Genomic DNA, 20,157 nt, shown 5'->3' on the forward strand with positions numbered 1-20,157 from the left:
GCTGCCTGCTCCATCTTATCCGTTCTGGGTCTGTAATTTCTCCATTGGGTGAATTAGGTAGAGTAGTGATCCATTTGTGGGAGCGAGTGTGAGCAAGATAGATGGCTCCTCTCATAAGAAGAGAGGGCAGAGAGGAAATTCTGCTCATATGACAGTGAAGCTGGAGATAAAGAATTATCATCTGACTCCCAGAGTGTTTTTTTTCCCTTGTTCACCACACCTTTTATACAAGATGTTTGCAATGCTGATAGAATATGTCAAAGTGGTTCCGCGAAGGGATCTTAGGCTAAGTAATCAACAAATGTATTGTTAACATTACAGGAGCGCAGAGGAGATTGTTGATAAATTGTGAGTTGATGCCGTTAAGGCAAAATAGAGTGCAGTACGTGACCACAACCAGCAGAGGCGCTGTTGAGCTCAGCTATAGAATTTGCCATAACACAACAAACTCACAATAAGTGATTAAAATTGGGGTTAAAAAAATCAAGTGACATTTAAAAGACAAACAAAATGTTATAATTATTTTTCACTGATGTTTATTATATATATTATATTTTTCAAATGTCCATTGTACTACAATTTAGTATTTAATAACTTGGGAAGGGGAAATCCTCCACAGTAATCTAGCATGTCCTCCCTGTGGGCAATGACACATTAAATGACACTCAGCAAACTTTCAGCTTTGTTTCATGTAGAAGGAGCAACTCAACTCAACTCACATCTTCCTTCAATTTATTGGTCACTAAACTATAATTCCCCCCTGAAGGTTTGTACAGTATTCATTAAGTTGCATTCAATGTTAAATCTGTGGAATTTTTGTGAAAGAATTTTATAGGACTCTTTTCACATAATTGGTAAAACTAAATGTGCCAGGTGTGCTGAATATGTTTGAACAATAACTTATCAAGGTCATACCCATAGGCACTACTTTTGTAACATTGACTTTTACGACTTGAGAACACTTTTTGAATCTAATAAAAGTACCAACAGTTGCCCTGGAGTACAGTAATTAGGCTTGTGGTGGTACATATTGTGGAAGTTGCAAAAAAGGTCTCTGACTTTACTCTTTAGATGAGCAAAGTGTGGCTCCCGGGCCACATACGGCCATCTCTGTTTTTTAATCCAGCCCACAGAAAATTTACATTGTTACAAAACTGGTCATTCAACGAGTGTTATTCGTTCGTTGTGTTGATGTCACAAATGTGTTTGCCTCATGTTATTTTAAGGTGACTCAATCAATTAAATATAAAGTCGGCCTAATTTCATCCAATTCTATATCATTGAATTACAGTCATTTTACGCATATGAAGTTATTGATGACTAATTATGCATTAGATTTAAGTAAAAATACAAACAATATATCAATTTTTGAGAGTAGAAAATGAAAGATTGGATTTTTGCGACAGACAATAAAGGCAACATTGTGTGTCTGGGGACCGCGTAAATCTCACAAGATAATCACTTAGTTCCACGAGGCCGATTTCAACCAGTTGAGGGCAGTGTCGTTGAGTCCAAGTGACTTGCTTTTGTTCTCGTGCGTGATGGCAGCAAGCGTGACCCCTGAACAAGGACGAGGAGAGCTCATGATGGCAACGCCGCATGCGTTTGAGTTTGCTGAAACATCCACTTAGCGCCGATATGCTGAAAGAGCTCATTATAGACAAAGAGGCAGCACTCAGCCTCCGTTCATCCCTCATGCTCTGACAAAGGCCCACTTGTGCAGGTAAAAATGGCTTGTGCGAACATATAGCCGGTTGCTATTTCATTGATGTCAGTCTGTGAATGGACAATGGAAGATTTATCAACAGTATTCAACATGAATATGCAATAGAGCAACTCTGGATAATTCATCTGCATGTCTTGTAGACTTTTTGCAGTTCCATGAAAATGTAATGCTCGCAGGCCAATCTATTTTGATGAGCCTATAGACAGCTAATTTGCTCTGTATGGGATACTTGCTTTGTCTTCTTTGCGTGTCCCTGCTACCTGGATTCACCCTTAGCCGTTCCTGTTCTGTCTTCACAAGTGGCTTTGATATCCTGGAGGAGCTCGGGCTCTCGGGAATTGAAAGAACAAATGTGGACTACGCAAAGCGCAATATGAAAGGCTGGCACTTTTTTTTGCATCGTCCCGATTCAGTCTTGCCGGGGTTTGAAATGAAAAAAAAAAAAAAAAGGAAAACGCAAGCATGAGTGTTTTAATCTTATATTCACTTGGATTCGAAGCTCCGTCATGGATGAGTGTGTGCGGAGCAGCTGACTTGTGTCAACTCAAGGTTGTTGGCACTTCATTAAATCTAATCACTGCCATGCGCAGATTATGACTCATTAAAAGTTTGGGGGGAGCAAGATATGATGAGAGAGTGAGGAGGAGGACATAATGTAATGCAGATTTGCTACCACCTGCAGCTATTACACTTTCATAAGGCACATCCCAAACAGAGCTTTGCAAAACCTGATCCAAACTCCCAACCAATATTTTTAATACAGTTTTCACTTTTTTTTTCTACAGCACCGCAAAGCATTAGACTTGCAAATTCACACTATTTGTCAGTTCACGAGTGAATGGAACCCATAAATATTTATACTTTCCCACTAACGCTGCTGCCTTTCATATGTTGGAGATGATGTTATGATACAGTTAATTAGCTTTGCGGGAATAATGTCAGAAGCAGGTTGACATGCTGAGCTGATGACTTTGCTGCCATTGTCAACGCGAAGCAATGTTGCAACAGCTACACAAAAGCCGACCGTGTACTGACAACGCAGACAAAAAGCCTCATTTGAATATCAAAGAAACCACTTTTGAAATAAATGTTGGTCAAGCCGTACAGTATGAATAACTAAATAGCATTTCCACAGCACGTTTTCACACACAAATACAAACGCGGACGGTAAAAGCCTAATCAATTATTCATCAATATTTCCATCACACTGTTGACCACAGTAGCGGGACATATGATGTAATGGTCAGTATGGATCAGCCCAGAGGGCAAGTGGTCATTTATTTTCTCCACGTGGACACCGGTGTGATTGTCCGGTGACCATGCATGGCAAATCTCGGACCCAATTTTGGTAATTTCACAGATGAACACAGCTGGTGGATCTGTCAGAGGGAGGGCTGCGCCGATGTGGGTGTGGCCACAGCTCATCTGCCCAACCTCAATATTGCCAGTAGCTATACAAAGTTAAACCAACATGACTTGAATGTTATCCCAAGCAGAGATTGAACATCTGCTGCAGAAAAATATGTCCAAGACCACTGCTGGTTCTCATGACGAATGTCACCTCTACTTTATGCTCTTGTTCACAAGCTAACGATTTAGCAAGTGGATAGTTATGCATGGCTTTGAAAATGCCTCCTGGTTATATGCGACTACAATTCAATTTGAGATAATGAAAGTCTCATTAATCCCAGTCAGCTATAAAATATGCTAACTCCCATTAAGGTTTGGTGTTAGAGCTGCCATCTTACTGATTGTGTTGTTTATCAGCTGCTGTTGGGAAAAAATAATAATGTAATGATGCAATAATACAAAACAAGCTGAACAAGCGGTAGCATTTTTCTTTGCCTCTAACAATCTTCCCAGTGTTTATTGTTCAGGCCATAATGAATGTACTATTTGACAATAGTTCTTAAATAGCTACCAGTGTGCTGAAAGAAAAATTGTTGGAAAAGAAAAGAGAGTGCAAACAAAAGAAATCCAATTATTTTCACTATGTTGGTGCTTTTAAAATCCTCAAACAATAGCCATGATAATTCCCACTTTGATTGACGCTGTCATAGAGATAATCTTTCAATGATGCCTTTATTACTTTGCTTGAGCTTTGCAAATAAATATTACACTTCTTTTTATGATGCCATGCAGCTCGACACCACTGAAAACTGCCATCACAGTAATAAACAAATTGCTAAATATTACTTGACATTGACAATAAAAATGGGGTCCTTTTTTAAATGTTTTTTAATTATATTTATTTATTATATTTTATATATATATATATATATATATTAGATATGCACCATTTTTTGGAGGAGCAGGGAAGGGAGGGGGCATTGTTTCACACCACTGACAGCATGGTATATGAGTTTGCGTACAAAAAAATCCTCCAAATTGATGTATTGTCCTATCAAAATTGTGCAAGTTTATTGCATGGAGGATGCCAGTTCTACTCCTCGCCATCTCCGATGATGTGCAGAAATGTACAAGCACCCTAATCTGTGCTCTGTAACCGCTGATGAATATGAATGAATTGATGAATATAGATGAGAGGGATGAATAATGACGAGTGCGCTTCATCAACCATGTGGGGGCACCGAGCTCGAGCGATCAATCACCACCACCACCGAGTCCCGGCTTGATTGACAGGCAGCGGAATATATACTTTTCAAAAAATAAATACCGAGCTGTTTGGATGCTTTTCATTTGTTTGCTGCTAAACTAACCTTGCACGGCGTCCGCCGCCTCGGTGCTTAATGACGGCACGTCGTGGCCACATTGTAAATGAATCCAGTGAATGCATCAACATCACAATGTTTGCGAGGGTAATATAAATAACAAGCAAAACAACTGCATGCATTTCCACTAACGGCTTCCATGACATTAAACCAATTAAAGTCGAGTTCAGTGAGGCGTGGCGGTTAAATGGCCAGCGAACTGAGGCTGGTTATTGCGTGAGGTCAAGGGTCATCTATTCAAGCAGACCTTTGATAATTGGAACCTCTTGAAGCAACAGTTACATCATTTCCAGTGTGGCCAAAAGCTGCCATCTCTCAATGCTCCATTACGGGCCTAATGCGGCGTTTCCTGTTCCTACACCTGTGGGATCGTTTAACACCTAGTTACCTCGTGTTCCTCACCATGTACCCCGGGCTTCCCATTCCGTGTAATGGCTGCATTGATCACCCCCCACCCCCCCACCCCTGAAAAGACATCAATGGGATATTGACTCTGCAGCGTTGGTCGCTCGCACGCTGTGTCTGCAAGGAACATTTTTAAATGGAGACAACTGGACTACACAGATAGCAAGTTCAAACAAAATGCTCAGAGGTCAAAGTGTTGTGACATCATTAGGCCAATTCCATGCTTCTTGTCTCGGCACACAAAGTCCCACACACTGATAGGGGCAGATGTTTGTATCCGGAGACAACGCCCCGCCGAAGCCTGGGAACTTGTGAAAAGCCTCGCTCGGATCGGGTCTGTTCTGGCGTTCACACGTCTCCAAATGCCTTCAGTCGCTCAGCTGTGCAATGCAAGCGGGGGCAGGGTCGCCGGCTGCGATGCTTCTCCCACTGCACTCCTTCATACTCTATTGATGCCCTAAAGAGTCCATGTTAGAGGTCAGCCCTTCAGCGCTGACAGGGTCAAACTTCATCTCATGAATATGGAAGGCGGCCCGGGCCCGGGGGACCATCTGCTCCACTCTTTTGGAGCCCAAACAAATGAGTCTGCTGAGTGGGTGCCGTATTAGTGTAATTACTGTGGATTTCCCAGGCCTGAAACGGAGTGTCAACCCCCATTTTAAGTCACCATTGACAGGTGCGAACAGATATAGCAAAGTTAACTTATTCATCATATTTGTTCTCTCCATCATCTGTTATATTCAGGACATATTTATGATTTGCTAACCTAACCCAATCACCACGTGCCTGTAATGACTGCAGTTACAGGACAATATTGATGTTCTGGATTGTAATTGTAGAGATTACATAACTTGGCCATGTGCCTTCACTGCCGACACAGAGCCAAGCTGTCGTCGTGTTGTCAACAAAACAATTCTGGGTCATTGCTTTGCGGGGAATATTTTTCATTAGGAACGATTGTAATACGTAAATAAAAGATTTTAAAAAGTAATGAAATGTATAATATATTTTAATATGAAGATTTAATCAAATATTTTTTTTATTGACATAATTAAATACAAGACTGCACTTTAACGGTCCCATCTATTATAATTTCATTTAACAGCTGTACAAAAATTCTCCCTTTGATGAGAATATGTAATTGTTTTATTTTATGTTCTTTAGTGGCGTAAAACTGCAGGCAGAATTTCTTATACCGATAGAATATAACAACAATAGTTAAAGCTAACAGTAATAGAAAAAAAAACAGCAAGTTACTTTTCGCAGACTTTCACGACAAATCAAAGCAATGTCGACCTCTCCTCTACCATCATATTCAACTCCCACAAGGGAATGCGATGTGCATTTGTTTTGATCTCGTGCTTTTCTATCGCATGCTCAAATTCAGTGAACAATACACCTTTTCTTTACGCATTGATGTAGCTGAGTCGGAACAGATGGAAGCAAAATGAGCAGCTTGCAAGATGACAGACTTTTTGTTTCCAGAATCATTTTGATGTCTAAAATACAATGTTAATTTTAGTGTTTTAATTTGGAAGGAAGTAAAAACATCACTGCACAGGACACCTCGAGTATGTGACTAAAACGTATTTTCCATATGGATTATATTTAAAGCAAATCACATTTATGTTGAGTTGAGGCTAAGCTTAGAGCTTGCCTGTCAAGCTGAGTGGCACTTAAGACTCAGAGCATGAATAAATCACGACAGTTTGACCCATTTGAATACCAAATGGAGTCATAGCCACTGGGTAACAACAGGCATGCTTGAACTCACAGGCTCATTTCCATCATACCGGAGAATCACCACACGCAGTTGTGGTGTTAAATACCAGTGACGTGATTTTTTTTCGATTTTAACCAGACGATGGCCCGAGGTGTTTAATCAAAAACGTTTATGACCGTGGTGTGAACTCAGTGTCTCTCAGATGCGACACTAAGATTTTCATTGACCTTTTCACTGTACCAACACCAACTCAAGAATCATCCCAAATTGGGCTAGCAGGACAATGACAAACTCCACTCACGATTATCAACCATGCAGAAACGATTCTTTCACTGACTGTCAACTTTCAATTAGTAAAAAGAGAATACATCAATTTTTCAGTATGCAGGCTTTCTACACGGACATGTTTTTCTACTCAGTGATGTTTGGATTGCTGGAAGTTTAGTGGTAGGCATACACTCGGGTTCAATTTACGGCCACTGCAGTCATACTTAAACGTGAAATGAGCAGGAGAATATTTGACTTTCTGACATGTGTCTCTCTGCCAGGAAACTTAATTTAATTCCCAAAACAATTCACAAAGCAAAACAAACTGCGTAGAATGCAACAAGATGGCCGAGGTTTGATCACAAGAACACAATGTGTCTGCCAGACAGCCGGTTTACACCTGCCGTCAGAATCTGCTAAACCTCTCCCAGAGAGGATGTCACCACTTGTCTGAGAAGATGATTAATTTTTAAACTCCGTGTTTGTCAGGATGTGACGACTGACAGGAACCACAGCGCTGGGAGGACAGGAAACAAACATGGCTGGCAGAATCAGAGGTTGGTCACCGATACCTCAGCCACTCTCTCTTTATGAGCTACTATATAGCCGGATCAGTGTTTTTAAAGAGGCCGTTTTGGGCTTTGTTAGCTGTGGCGCCAGAAGGAGGAAGCAGAAGATTGATGATGAGAGCACATCTTTACTTAATGTAAGCATTCTGTAATCGCTGTTAAGATTAATAGAGTTCAGCCAGAAAACAATAACGGAGGAAGCGAGAACCAGACTGACCGCCATTCAGTCAACTTGTCCTTCCTAAACTAGAACTGGAGCGAATCAATAGATTGATGGACAGTGGAGATCATCTTCAAGGTTGAAATCTTCAGTAATATCACAAATGTTTACAATGTGGCAAGGGAGAGTAAACATTGGGTTTTGGAGGAATATCAAAAAAGTCACGTGGCTGATAATTCAAGATTGACATGATTTTCATCATGCCAAGGGCATACAACAGCAGCCACATAAGTGAGCTCAAGAATACTCAGTAATCACTTCCAGCATGTCAAAACTTAATCTGATCATGTAAGAAATAAGAACACTAAATTACCACTTATCATTATTATTAGATTTTAAGCCTTTGGAAAATAATTTTTGTTCATGGCATGGTCTGACTCTTGTATTGTTGATTTCCTTAAAAAGACTTGTACTAACAAGGCTCCTAAGAGCAATAACATAGCCTCACAGAGTCACTTTGATGCGCACTTTTATTTGCTTAACGAAGTGAAGCGCCCTAAAAATAAAATCTGTCTTGCAGCTGCAAATATCTCCTGAAGCAGCACGTACATGAAAACAGCTGCCCATTAAGACATTTGGATTTAAAAAAAAAAAAATGCAAGCTCCCGCTTTTAAATTCACAAGTCACTGAATTTATTCACCTGCCGTCTAAATGTATAATCAATTTTCATCTATTTTTTAGACACAGTACATTTGCAACAAAGAACACAAAGACGAGCAGTGTTTTGAGAGAGGCTGAGGAATATTTAATACAAACTAAAGGAGGTTACCCAGCCCACGTCTCCCCCACTCACGCCCAAATAATACCCCTCAGAGAGCAGACTACTAAACACTCCAGCAGCCTGCAGCACATCAGTCCTGCCATATAAGGACAAAATCGGGTTGGGCTAGGAAAATTCCATCACTCTCCTCCTAATGCAAATCCTCTCCCTCACTTGTTCTTGACACTCCAGCATGTCTTTTATTCACCTGCCTCCCAAAAGGGAAAACATAACCTGTCCTTCCCAACACAGGCTTTTTATTTCACACCCTGGCAAAAAAAAAAAGAGTAAATAGCATCTCATCCAACAGCAAAAGAGCAGCACTTTTTGGAAGTGCTGTCAAGGACAAAGAAGTGTTTTCAACAAGAGATGTTGGCCAAAGAGCTTTTATGAATACAGCTGCCTCTCCAGCTCTTGACACACTCAGTCGCCATTAAAAATGTCTGAAGAAGGTGCTAATGCTCCAAACAGAGTATTATTAGCTTTTGGATTATGATTTGGCCGCTCCGACGTCTCTGTGCTAAAAGCACCACAGAAGCAAGATATGTGTGATTCTCAGGCAGAGGCAACAAAGAGTAGTTCTCTTTGTTCGTGGCAGTACAAGAGGGAGGGGTGAACACGGATGGGGGAGATTTTGCACTTTTGAGCACAAAAAAGAGCTGAGAAGCAAAATTTGCCCCACTAATCATCCATGTATTAAATGTCTGTTAAGGCCCAGGTCCTCCACTGCATGGTCTTAAACTCTTCCCTGCCAACTCAGGTGGGTCGAATAGAATATTAATAATATATTAGCACCTGCATATTAATGCATCTCAGCAGCAAAAAAAAAATATCAGTAGCTTTTGGATATCCCGAACCATGTAAGCAAATACACTAAAGTTGTTAACATCAAATGGAAGGTTGTTTAGTGTCTACTTTTTAAAAAAAAAAAAAAATTGAATAATTAGCCATACAATTATGATCACAAAGGGCCAAGGCACAATTAATTGAGGAAAATAGTTTCACTCTCTACTAATTGGTCGCCCCCTGTTTATAAAAATGCCTGCTCTTGATCGTACAAATCCTCAGAGATCTCAGAAAATGCTGACTCCTGTTTTAACCTGTCAATTAAATATTAATGCACACTTTAATATGGATGGAACAAGAGCCTGTGAGTTGACTTTAGAAAGGCCGACTTGGAATGAAGCCTTACCTTTCATTCGAATTGAGTTTTTATTTTGTAGACGGACAATATTAGGGACTATATTTAATAAAATCAGTGTAAAAATGAAAGTCAACTCCCAGGAGGATGGGAGAAATTGCTTTGGTATTTTTTTTAATTAAAAAGGGGTCTGGTGATGTTGTTAAGTGACTGATTGGTTGTGGGATAGCACACCAATGCGCACGGTCGACTAATATAAAGTGACATGCGTAGCAGGAGTCGGGAACTCATCGCCTCTGGGGCTATTACAACAAACTCCCATGAGGCGGTCGACACTCCAACTCATTTTCAGGCCCCACAAAAACCGGTGTGGACATTTGCCTCCATCTTGTTTTTTTAATGACAAACAGTTTACACACAGCTGAGGACCAGCCGAAATGTTTTCAATCCAAAAAGTGATTAAGTTCCACTGCAGCACAAGATGCAATGTATGACTTATGATTAGCTGAAAACGACACATGGGGTACATGAATGTTATAAATCAATCCCGTAAAGACGGCTAAAAGCTAACAGGAGAACAATAAAGACACCAGCTTCAAACTATGTTGCAAGCTCATGCAATAAAATCAAAGTCGGCAAAGCTTATAAGCTTCAATAGTATGTGCGAAGATGCTGATTCAACTCAACTGGGGCGTTGTGTTGTGTTGCAGCTGTTGTGTTGTGTTGTGTTGCAGCTGTTGTGTTGTCGGCTTGGATTTCATTAGCCGGTAAGGTGAGACTCTTTCAGCAACAACATCTGCAACATTTGTCAAGTGCGTGGTTTTAATGCCCGCTCGAGGGTACGGGGAGTTAACAGGAACACTATCCCAGCGACTTTATCAACATGGTGTTAGATTTTCCAAGGGGCAAGCATCTGCTGTAGTTGCATCCGAGAACAGCCTGAAGCTGTTTTGATCCACGGCAATTAAGATGGAGCTTAATCAGATCGACAAAGAAAGAGAGCTTGTTGGTTTTATATGTAACGTTAAACAGTGTGTACTTTTTCACTATATGAAAGGAGTGTTTGTGATTCATGTTCCGGCGATATTCATCCCCTCCCGACTCAGCTCATGAGGCCCGACGAGGAAAACGACACCAATTGTCTTTGCGTCAAACGAGTGCCAAGCTGCAAAATGATGAGAGGCCGTGTGAGAGGTAAACCAGGGGACACGCATTTCGATCTAACTCCTTTTCCCAGATGGCCATGTGGCAGGAGCTGTGTGATCAGAGATCTAATAAAGAGGCAAGATACGCTGCAGAGCCTTTCCTGGAAGGGAGTCGTTGCCGTGGCAACCGCACCCTTTGCATCGCAGGTTAATAGTGGGAAATTAGGATTTGCCCGGCTGCTACTCAACTTTGAGCTGCACTCCTGTTGCAGAAAGATAGGAGTTGCTCCGACTGGGCTGCCGTTACGCATTGGCAGAACACGATAGGACTGTTGGGTTCCCTTTAGTACGTATTTTTGTGCACTGTTGGTCCGCAATATCATTTTGTAGGCGTTTCTGCTCATACTGCCGACGAAATGAGTTTGAGGGAGAAATAAAGTGGTAAAATATAAGGTACAGTACATATGAATTATATTATGACATAAGTAGGGCTTTGGCACCTGCATGCAAGAAGTTGCTTTTTCAATATAAAGCAGTGCTTAACGAAAATAAATTCAAAAAGATCATTGACAGGGACTACTGGGAAGGTAAAGATGCTGATTGATGATTTTAATCGGGTCCCGACTGATAAGAAGCATTGCAGTTAAGAGAACGATATTGCCCTTATTTTGATGACAGCAGTGCTTTAAAGGTCAGCGTATTAACTTTATCGCTGCATCTGCATCTTAGTGCTTAACCACTCATCCATGCAGACTGTGTCTTGAGGTTCACCTTGTCTGCATGGGATTCCATGGTAGTTTGAAAAACAAATGCAAACAACATTGGGGCCTTATGCAATTGTAGAAAACAAGTCCAAGAAAATTTGCACATGCCACTTATTCCCCGTCTTTCTTCTCTGGCATGAAAAACGCAGTCGGGTTGCTCCCAAAGCTGCAGCTCAGGCAGTAAATGATAAAACGCTGTCATTTCTCTGCTCCCCTTAGAGATGAGGAAGCAGAGGAGGAAGAAGCCAAACAAGTGATAGCTTCAAGAGAAAAAGACATTTCTCTCTCTCTGCTGTCTGAATGTCTTATCGGGCCAAAAATCTGTTTGCTGTCACATTATGTAGGCCTGACTGCTCGTCCATTGACACCGAACATCACAAAACTACACTGCCCACAACACTTACAATCGGTAACTGTCGGCTTAAAGCAACAAACATTGCCGGAAGAGAGGCAGGAGTCACACCCATAAGCAGAAACTGTGTGCGGACCTGAATAAGCTCAGCGGATCCAATTTTTAAAAAAATGCAAAAAGGTAAATAGACATATTCACTGCTATGAATGTTGATGTTCGTCAATTGGAATACAACTGTTTACTGCCACTGAGTTGTGGAAGAGGTCCTTGCCCTAGGTCGGCTACAAAATTCAAACTGCTACATAACTGTAAAGATGAACAGTCGATGGCGACATTGCATCAATTCAGTTTAGCTATGGTTTAGGGCACAAAAAATACGGCTCGGGGGCCACATTTGGCCCGCCAACAGTCACTGACCGGCCCTCAGAGAGACAATGAAGTCAAAATAAAATAAAGTTGCATTTTTATTTATGTACACACCTGTGGACGTTGGTCCAAGCAGCGCTACAACTTATGTCTGCGGGGTTGCCAACTTCGCCATATTTTTGCTATAGTTAGTGACTTTCACGACCTTAGTAAGACTAGCTAAAAATACAGCAATGGTCCTTATGCATATGTCATCCCCCGGCCTATATAACACTTCTGCAATGTATTTCCAATGTGTGAACTTCACTATCCACAAAATCTAAAAATAAAGCCGCATTTTTTAACCAAAATGCAAATTCTTTCTATGAACCATAAATCAAACTTCAATCATTTCCAACTCAAAAATAACAAGTTATTTTGAAAATACTGTGATGTAATTAAATGAGTGTTACTCCTCTCCACAAAGAGCCTTGAGCAAAACACTGACATGAAAACAGATCAATAAAATGAACATTCCAACAAGGACATTTACTGCATGTAACTCCATGTAAGCTACTCTATTGGCTCGTCTTGCCAGTGGCTCCGCTAACCCTCCCTAAATAAATTCTCATGCTCGGACGGGTATAGGGAGGGACTTTTCGTTCCCATGGTGTCGGGAAGAGAGCAGATGGTGAGGCTGCACTGGTACCGGTGTCGGTGTCAGACGCGTCTCAGTGCGGCTGACCTGCAGCGTGCAGATGCTCGTTACTGCAATCTCGCTTTACGGAGGATCTATTGAGCTGATTTGTGTTCTTAAAACTTGCTGAAATTTGTGCATCGAATCGCGCACCGTCGTCATCGTCAGTGTGGAGGAGCTGCGGATGCTGTTTGGGTCACACGGAGTAACATCGTTCGTCTCAGCGTTACGTAGGTGAGACCAATGCGCGTATTTATGCTCAGAAATGTTAAAGCCAATCGGTGAATAAAGTTAGATATTTTAATGTCTGTATTTTTTTTAATAGGTGTAAAAATTTCACAAGGCGATCTAGGTGGTCCTCGTGCGCGATGCATGGACGCTGCAAATAAAAATAATTTATTTTATATCGGCACCAACACAATTATCGGCTATTTGGGAAAAAACTGCTCATAAATTAGCATGAAGATGAAGAAATTCATTTCTTATAAATGTATGCAGTCGTCTGCTGCGCACTGAGTGAAAAGTCTATAAAACATATTCAAGGACATTATGTACAAGATATGATTGTTATGAAGCTTTGCATTCAGGGGGAGTAAAACAAAGGATGTGCACCTGCAGTGTTATTTTATGTCATCGTTTAGAGCCACTCACATGAATTAGGTTATCCACCAAGGTGCCTGATTTGCCTTATCTACATTCTTGACAATTTAATTGCACTTGACTCTGTGATTACAGCAACAATACACAAACTGCAGCGTCAGAGTGCTGCTAAAATATTTGACCAGCAGCAATTATGCTGATCATCACAATCATTTGGATGCCCATGAGGACAGAATGCGACTTAGCTCCAGATTTTGGCACAAGTGGGATGAATATCGAGTGCGGACATTTAGGGGTGTGTGTTTTTTAGGGGATCACCTTTGTCAAGTGGTCCATTGTTTCATGAGCTGCCTTACACCTGCTACAAAAAACAATAAGAGGACAGAGAGTGGATTGCAAACTTAATGGTTATTTTTTGATCGAAACAAGAACATTTTTTTTAAATCCTCTAGACTTTCACCAACTTGGTGGAGTTGATTTTGTCTAGACAACAAAAGGAGACCCCATGTGTTGGGGGGGGGGTTCACCCAGTTGTCTCAATATCCATGCGCTCAGTTAGTAACATCTGGGGAAACAAAGGAATAGTTTGTGTGTTGGTGTGTATTTGTTGGGCTTAACTTTGTTGCCAAATTTAACAAAGAAGACAGACGACATTAAAATTGTCTTCTTTTTCCCCTTTCACTATGTCATATTTGATCCCGGCAAAAAATAATAATAATAATGAGGAAGCAGTTCTAAATTTTAAAGGAATTTCAAACACACGCAATAGTTGCAGGGTCTCCTTTCATTTCATGGTGCGGTATTTTCATATTGATCCATCTGTCCTCCCCTATGACCTTCCCGCTTGAGCAGTATCCGCCGCCGCCTCCTTTTCGGACTCAGAAGAAGACATGCATCTATATCTCCTGCTCGGTCGGCTCTGCAGCTCTGCCATCAGCAGCTGCACCAAAGCTCTGTGTGATGTGAAGTGAAACTCTTGCATACTAATAGAGCACCAATAGGATGTCTCTCAGGGCGGCCAGAGCGGAGACCGAATAGTGAAAACATCAGGCGGCACCGCTCAGTTCATCCATGATCGGCACGGAAAACTGCCATGTTGTGTCTTTATTGATTATATCAATCATGTGTGTTTGTGTTACATTAACTCGTGAAAACACTCTTTGGCAAATCCATTTTGGCCCACTTTGAAGCATTAATGGCAGTATTCTCATTTGGTTACAAAACACATGATGGTGGCATAGGCGTTGCCATGGTGACGGCTTGCTAGTGCGGCTGCTGATCCAGAAAGGGCTGTTTAGATTTGATGCCCAGTAAAAAGAATTGGGGTAGGAGAAGCAATAACATGAAAAGGGGACATCATTTTCACATAACTCAAAATCAAGTTACAAATAAGAATAAATGACCAAATGACAACAAGCTGTGAGTGGTCATCTGTGAAGCCTGTTTTGGAAAATTTAAAATAACCTACGATTGCATTGCTAGTATGTGGCATGAATCAGAGCTGGCTTATTAGCTCCCTACAATCACATTAAGCTGTCTTGTGATGTGGTTAATATCAGTGAAACATTTATTTGTGCGTGTTATTATTTGAATGGGTACTTGGATTAAAACCTCATCAGGATTGGCTAAGCAAAGAGAATAAATCCCTCCTGCTGGAGCTTTCAATTCAAACAGTCAGTTAGATCATGTCAAGCTGTTGAGGGATTTGCTGCCTCTTCCTGTTGGTTTGTGTACACATCACGATGTGTGAGGCAAAAAAAAAAATTCTGTCAAGATATTGCAGTGTAGTTAAAAAATGTAATGATGGCAACTAAGCTTTACATTGCTGTATCTGTCGGCTGCTTCAGCCTGCAGATTTAATAAAGGCTTCTCGGGATACAGTTGCTCCTGTGTAGGAATTAATCTCAGACCTAATCTCTCTTTTCCCTCAGAACAGGAGTTCACAAAGGTGTTATTCCACCAAAGCCATTCTCGCAGTCTTTTACTATATCAGGCTTCACACCAGGAGAAATCATCCTTTGGGGTCTCACATCTCCCTCCACCCCATTGATATTCTTGTCAGGTCATGGGACAAGTGTGAACATTTGCTCCTGTTCTGCTTACAAATTTGCTGTAATGTTTGGGGAAGGAACCATTTTTGTTCCAATGGTGAACAAAGTCATTTTTAAATTTGTTTTTCTTATGTAGAAGAACTCAAACCCCACCAAACAAAGCCGTAAGATCAAAACTAGTTTGCTATGACCTCACAAATGCTCACATTTCCACAGAAACACAGCAACGTCAGGTAAAATAGCTTCCGGAAAGAGCGGAAGCCGTTATGACAGCAAAGGGTAACCGACTCCATATTTCCATAAATTTTTACTTCCTGTGGCGTAATGGCCACAAGTTCCATTAGGTGCAAATGTGCTGCAGTGATTAGAAAGCGAGGCCATCAGTGAAATGGACCAAAATGTGGCCCAGCAGGTGCTTCCTTGGATCAACAAGGTCAACGCAGCACAGAGAAAATGAGAGAGAGAGAGAGCAAAGGAGTGCACGAACACCACCGCGCTGGCCAAGCTGCCAGAACCCGACTCCAGGGTGTCGGAGATTCATGGCCTCAAGCATAACAACAACAATTATTCTGTCCTCCTCTTCGAATCTCATACCTGAGCAGCACAAACACATAACTTATTATATACCTTCACATTGAACAATAAGCAGTGGACATCACGGAGCTTTTATTGGCTTAAGAGGCGAAGATTTCCCTCAGGGGCTAAAGCTATTTCTACTGCTGGATGTGTCAATGAGAGTAAAGTTGGTTCATAAATTGTTCGGATCACCTCAGCATTTATAGTAGTGCCAGCTCGAGAGTAGCACTTAGAGTAAATAAAAAAAACAAAATTAGTATTATAGCCCTTATACTAGATCAAATTTGCATAACTTTTTCTACTTCAAATTGCTTTCTCCTTGCACGTCTTGCTTCTGCCAACTACGGATTAAGACGCCGTGACCAAAGCGCAGCACTGATATCCCCCAAAAATGCTTACGCTTCACATTTTTTGTGACTTTCTGACATGAGCCTGCATCATGCGTAGAAAGTGATTAGCAGTGACGAGCACACATTTTGTGTTTATTAAACCCGTTGTGTAATGGGTTTACTGCCAGAGCTGCTGACTGTGCCGATCACACACAAACACACACACACTCGAGTGGATCACTGGCGGATAATCCACTTCACACTGAAGAAAAAAAAAACATGGTAATCTCTCTAGATTTGACTGTAAAAATCATTCGAAAACCTCATCATCTGAGGTAGCGTCATGTTAAATAACAACGGTGTTATTTATTAATGGCGATATTTTGTATAAAAGACAACAAGCTGACTGAACTTGTGGATGAATTGGTTGGCACAGCTCTTTGAAACAGAAGGGATGTCAATTCAGATACCAAACATGATCGAATCCACCACGTTTTGCTATGAGTGCTTGCCATGGACAAGCGGTTCAAACTGCGGCCTGTAACTAAAGGGATACATTTTTCTTCGTGTTAGTCTTAGTTCTGTTACGGGTTTTCACTGTTCCACATTTGTCTTCTTCAGGTATCCGTCTTGAGGCATCAAAAGGAAAACATCTGAGGTCCAGAGCAGATGTTCTTGAGGATTCTATCCAAAGAGATTTTATTCTGGATTAGAAGAAGGCATTCATGAGGATTGCTGGTGCTGAACATTCCCTTCAAGATTTTACTTCAACTGGCTCTCATCTAACTATTGTTTGAGCAGAGAGCAGACAAGATGACGCTTGGGCCTTGGCCTCCTCTACTCTGGCTGTGCGCGGCCTCACTTCTCGTCTCTCGGTCGCCCGCACACGCCACGGACTGCCCTCACTTGTGCGTATGTGAGATCCGACCTTGGTTTACCCCCCAGTCCACCTACAAGGAGGCGACAACTGTGGACTGCAACGACCTGAGGCTGACCGGCATCCCCATCAACCTTTCAACAGACACTCAAGTGTTATTGCTCCAAAGTAATGCCATCTCTCACACTGGGGGCGAGCTGGAAGCCTTGCAGAACCTGACAGAGTTGGACCTGTCCCAGAACAACTTCAGCTCCGTGGAAGCCGTAGGCCTGAAAAGAATGAACCATCTCACCACTTTGCACCTGGAGGAGAACCAGATCAGCCAGCTGCAGGACAACTGTCTGGGAATCTCTCCAGTTTACAGGGCTCTACATCAACAATAACCTCATACTCCATCTCCTCTCGGGCCTTCGCCGGTCTGCACAATCTGTTGCGTCTGCACCTAAACTCCAATAAGCTTCATGTCATTGACAGCTGCTGGTTTGTGGAAACTCCTAACCTTGAGATCCTCATGATTGGAGAAAATCCAGTCATTGGCCTTTTGGACATGAACTTCAAGCCTCTGGGAAGTTTGAGGAGTTTGGTCCTGGCTGGTAGGATCTCTTGATGTTCCTCCAATGCATTTGTTAGGATTGGATAACCTGGAGAGCATATCTTTCTATGACAAACAAACTGGTCCGAATCCCCTCAACTGGCACTGGAGAAAGTCCCAATTTGAAATTTTGGATTTAAACAAAAATCCAGTCCACAAAATCCAGGAAGGAGACTTCCGAAACATGCTTCATCTCAAAGAGTTGGGAATCAACAACATGATGGAGTTAGTGTCTATTGATCGCTACGCTCTAGACAACCTTCCGGAACTGACCAAGTTAGAGGCCACAAACAACCCCAAGTTGTCTTACGTCCACCGCCTGGCCTTCAGGGACATGCCTTCCCTGGAGAGCTTGATGCTCAACAATAACGCGCTCACTGCTCTCTACCAGCATTCGGTGGAGGCCTTGCCCAACCTTCGGGAGATCAGTCTGCACAGCAATCCCTTGCGATGTGACTGTGTCATCCAATGGATGAGTTCCAACAAGACCTCTGTGCGCTTCATGGAACCCTTGGCCATGCTTTGCACCTCCCCGCCAGAACTCAGGGGCCAGCGCGTTCGGGAGCTAAGACTGCTAGAGTCCTCCGAGCAGTGTATCCCACTGATATGCCATGACACCTTCCCCGGCCACCTCAACCTAAATCTCGGAATGAGCGTCAGTCTGGACTGTCGGGCCATGGCTGAGCCGGAGCCTGAGATCTACTGGGTAACCCCGCTTGGAACCAAAATCACTATGGACACAGTGTCAGAGCGCTACCACCTGAGCAGCGAGGGAACTTTGTGGTTGTCCCATGTCCAAGTGGAAGACTCGGGACATTACACCTGCGTGGCCCAGAACATCGAAGGAGCTGACACACGGGTCGCCTCCATTCGAGTGAACGGAACCCTGCTTGACAGCGCTCAGGTGATGAGAATTTACGTGAAACAGACAGAGTCCCACTCCATCCTTGTCTCCTGGAAAGTCAACTCCAATGTCATGTCCTCCAACATCAAATGGGCCTCAGCCACCATGAAGATCGACAACCCGCACATCACGTACACGGCCCGTGTACCCGTGGATGTTCACGAATACAACCTCACCCATCTCCAGCCTGCTACAGAGTACGAGATCTGCCTCACGGTCTCCAACGTCCACCTGCAGACGCACAAGTCTTGCGTCAACGTCACAACCCGCGGTACCACTTTCGCCCTGAACCTGTCAGACCAGCACCCGAGCGCCGCCGTGCTAGCCGTCATGGCAACCGCGCTAGCCTTCCTCAGTTTGGCTACAGTCGGCATCTACACGGCCCGTAGATGGAAGAGAAAGAACTATCACCATTCCTTGAAGAAATACATGCTTAAAACCTCGTCCATCCCGCTCAATGAGCTTTACCCGCCACTCATCAACCTGTGGGAGTCTGACGGAGAGAAGGACAAAGATGGCAGCACAGAGGGAAAACCCTCCCCTGTCGATACCACACGTAGCTACTACATGTGGTGAGGATGTAGCACAAACAGACAAGAACTCCTGATATTTTGACGCAAAACTTGCTTGGTGGGCTTTGCTGATATATGGCAGAGTAAACAGGAAGGGTTTTTTTCGTAGTATAGCGTATTGCGCTAATTCTTTCTATTTCTTGTTTTGTCTTTGAGGAAGCAGCTGTACTTAGCTTCAGTGTTACTTTAGTTGCTATGTTGTATTTGTGGTGCTTTTCAAACTGAGGTTTCCTCAGGTTAATAATACTGCAGCAGTGGCCAGGGGTCTTGTAGCAGCATTAGTAATGAGTTGTTTTTTTCTGTTTTGTAAAACAGGTCAACTGTGTGCACCACTAGGTAAATGGAGTTTGTTTAAACTTCAACAAATTAAAGCTGACAGCGGGTTTTAGACGTGTTGCATTGTCTACTGAATGTTAGCGACTGTGCAGTAATGTTGTATCAACTATACCTTTCGACTTTCGGATTTAAATGCAAATAGTATTTTAGTTTGCGGGTATTTGTGATGTTAAATGCTAGAAATACAACTGCTGGTTAGGATGCTTCTTTTTGAAACTTATTTTTCTGATAATGGACAATATAAGGTTTTACCATCGTACTCATGAATTCCGTGGGGATGTACTTTATTTTGCTAGGATTTATGCTGATTGGCTAGTTTATTTTTCACATGTGATCATTATGTTATATTGACAATGCCAAAATAAATACTTTTCTGATTCTTTTGCATATTTGGTCCTTGTTTCCCCTAATACTTCGATTTTAGTTTAGGTAATCAGACTGAGCACAATAAAAAATTTTTTTTTAAAGATTTT

The 20,157-nt window shown here is 42.2% G+C and overlaps 1 pseudogene; it reads left to right on the forward strand.

Annotated features, from left to right (window-relative positions):
- The first annotated feature begins 12,779 nt into the window (after positions 1-12,779).
- LOC119123263 lies at positions 12,780-20,071 on the forward strand (annotated as a pseudogene).
- Positions 20,072-20,157: the final 86 nt, after the last annotated feature.

Source organism: Syngnathus acus, chromosome 5 (genome assembly GCF_901709675.1).
Source record: "Syngnathus acus chromosome 5, fSynAcu1.2, whole genome shotgun sequence".
Classification (NCBI taxonomy): domain Eukaryota; kingdom Metazoa; phylum Chordata; class Actinopteri; order Syngnathiformes; family Syngnathidae; genus Syngnathus; species Syngnathus acus.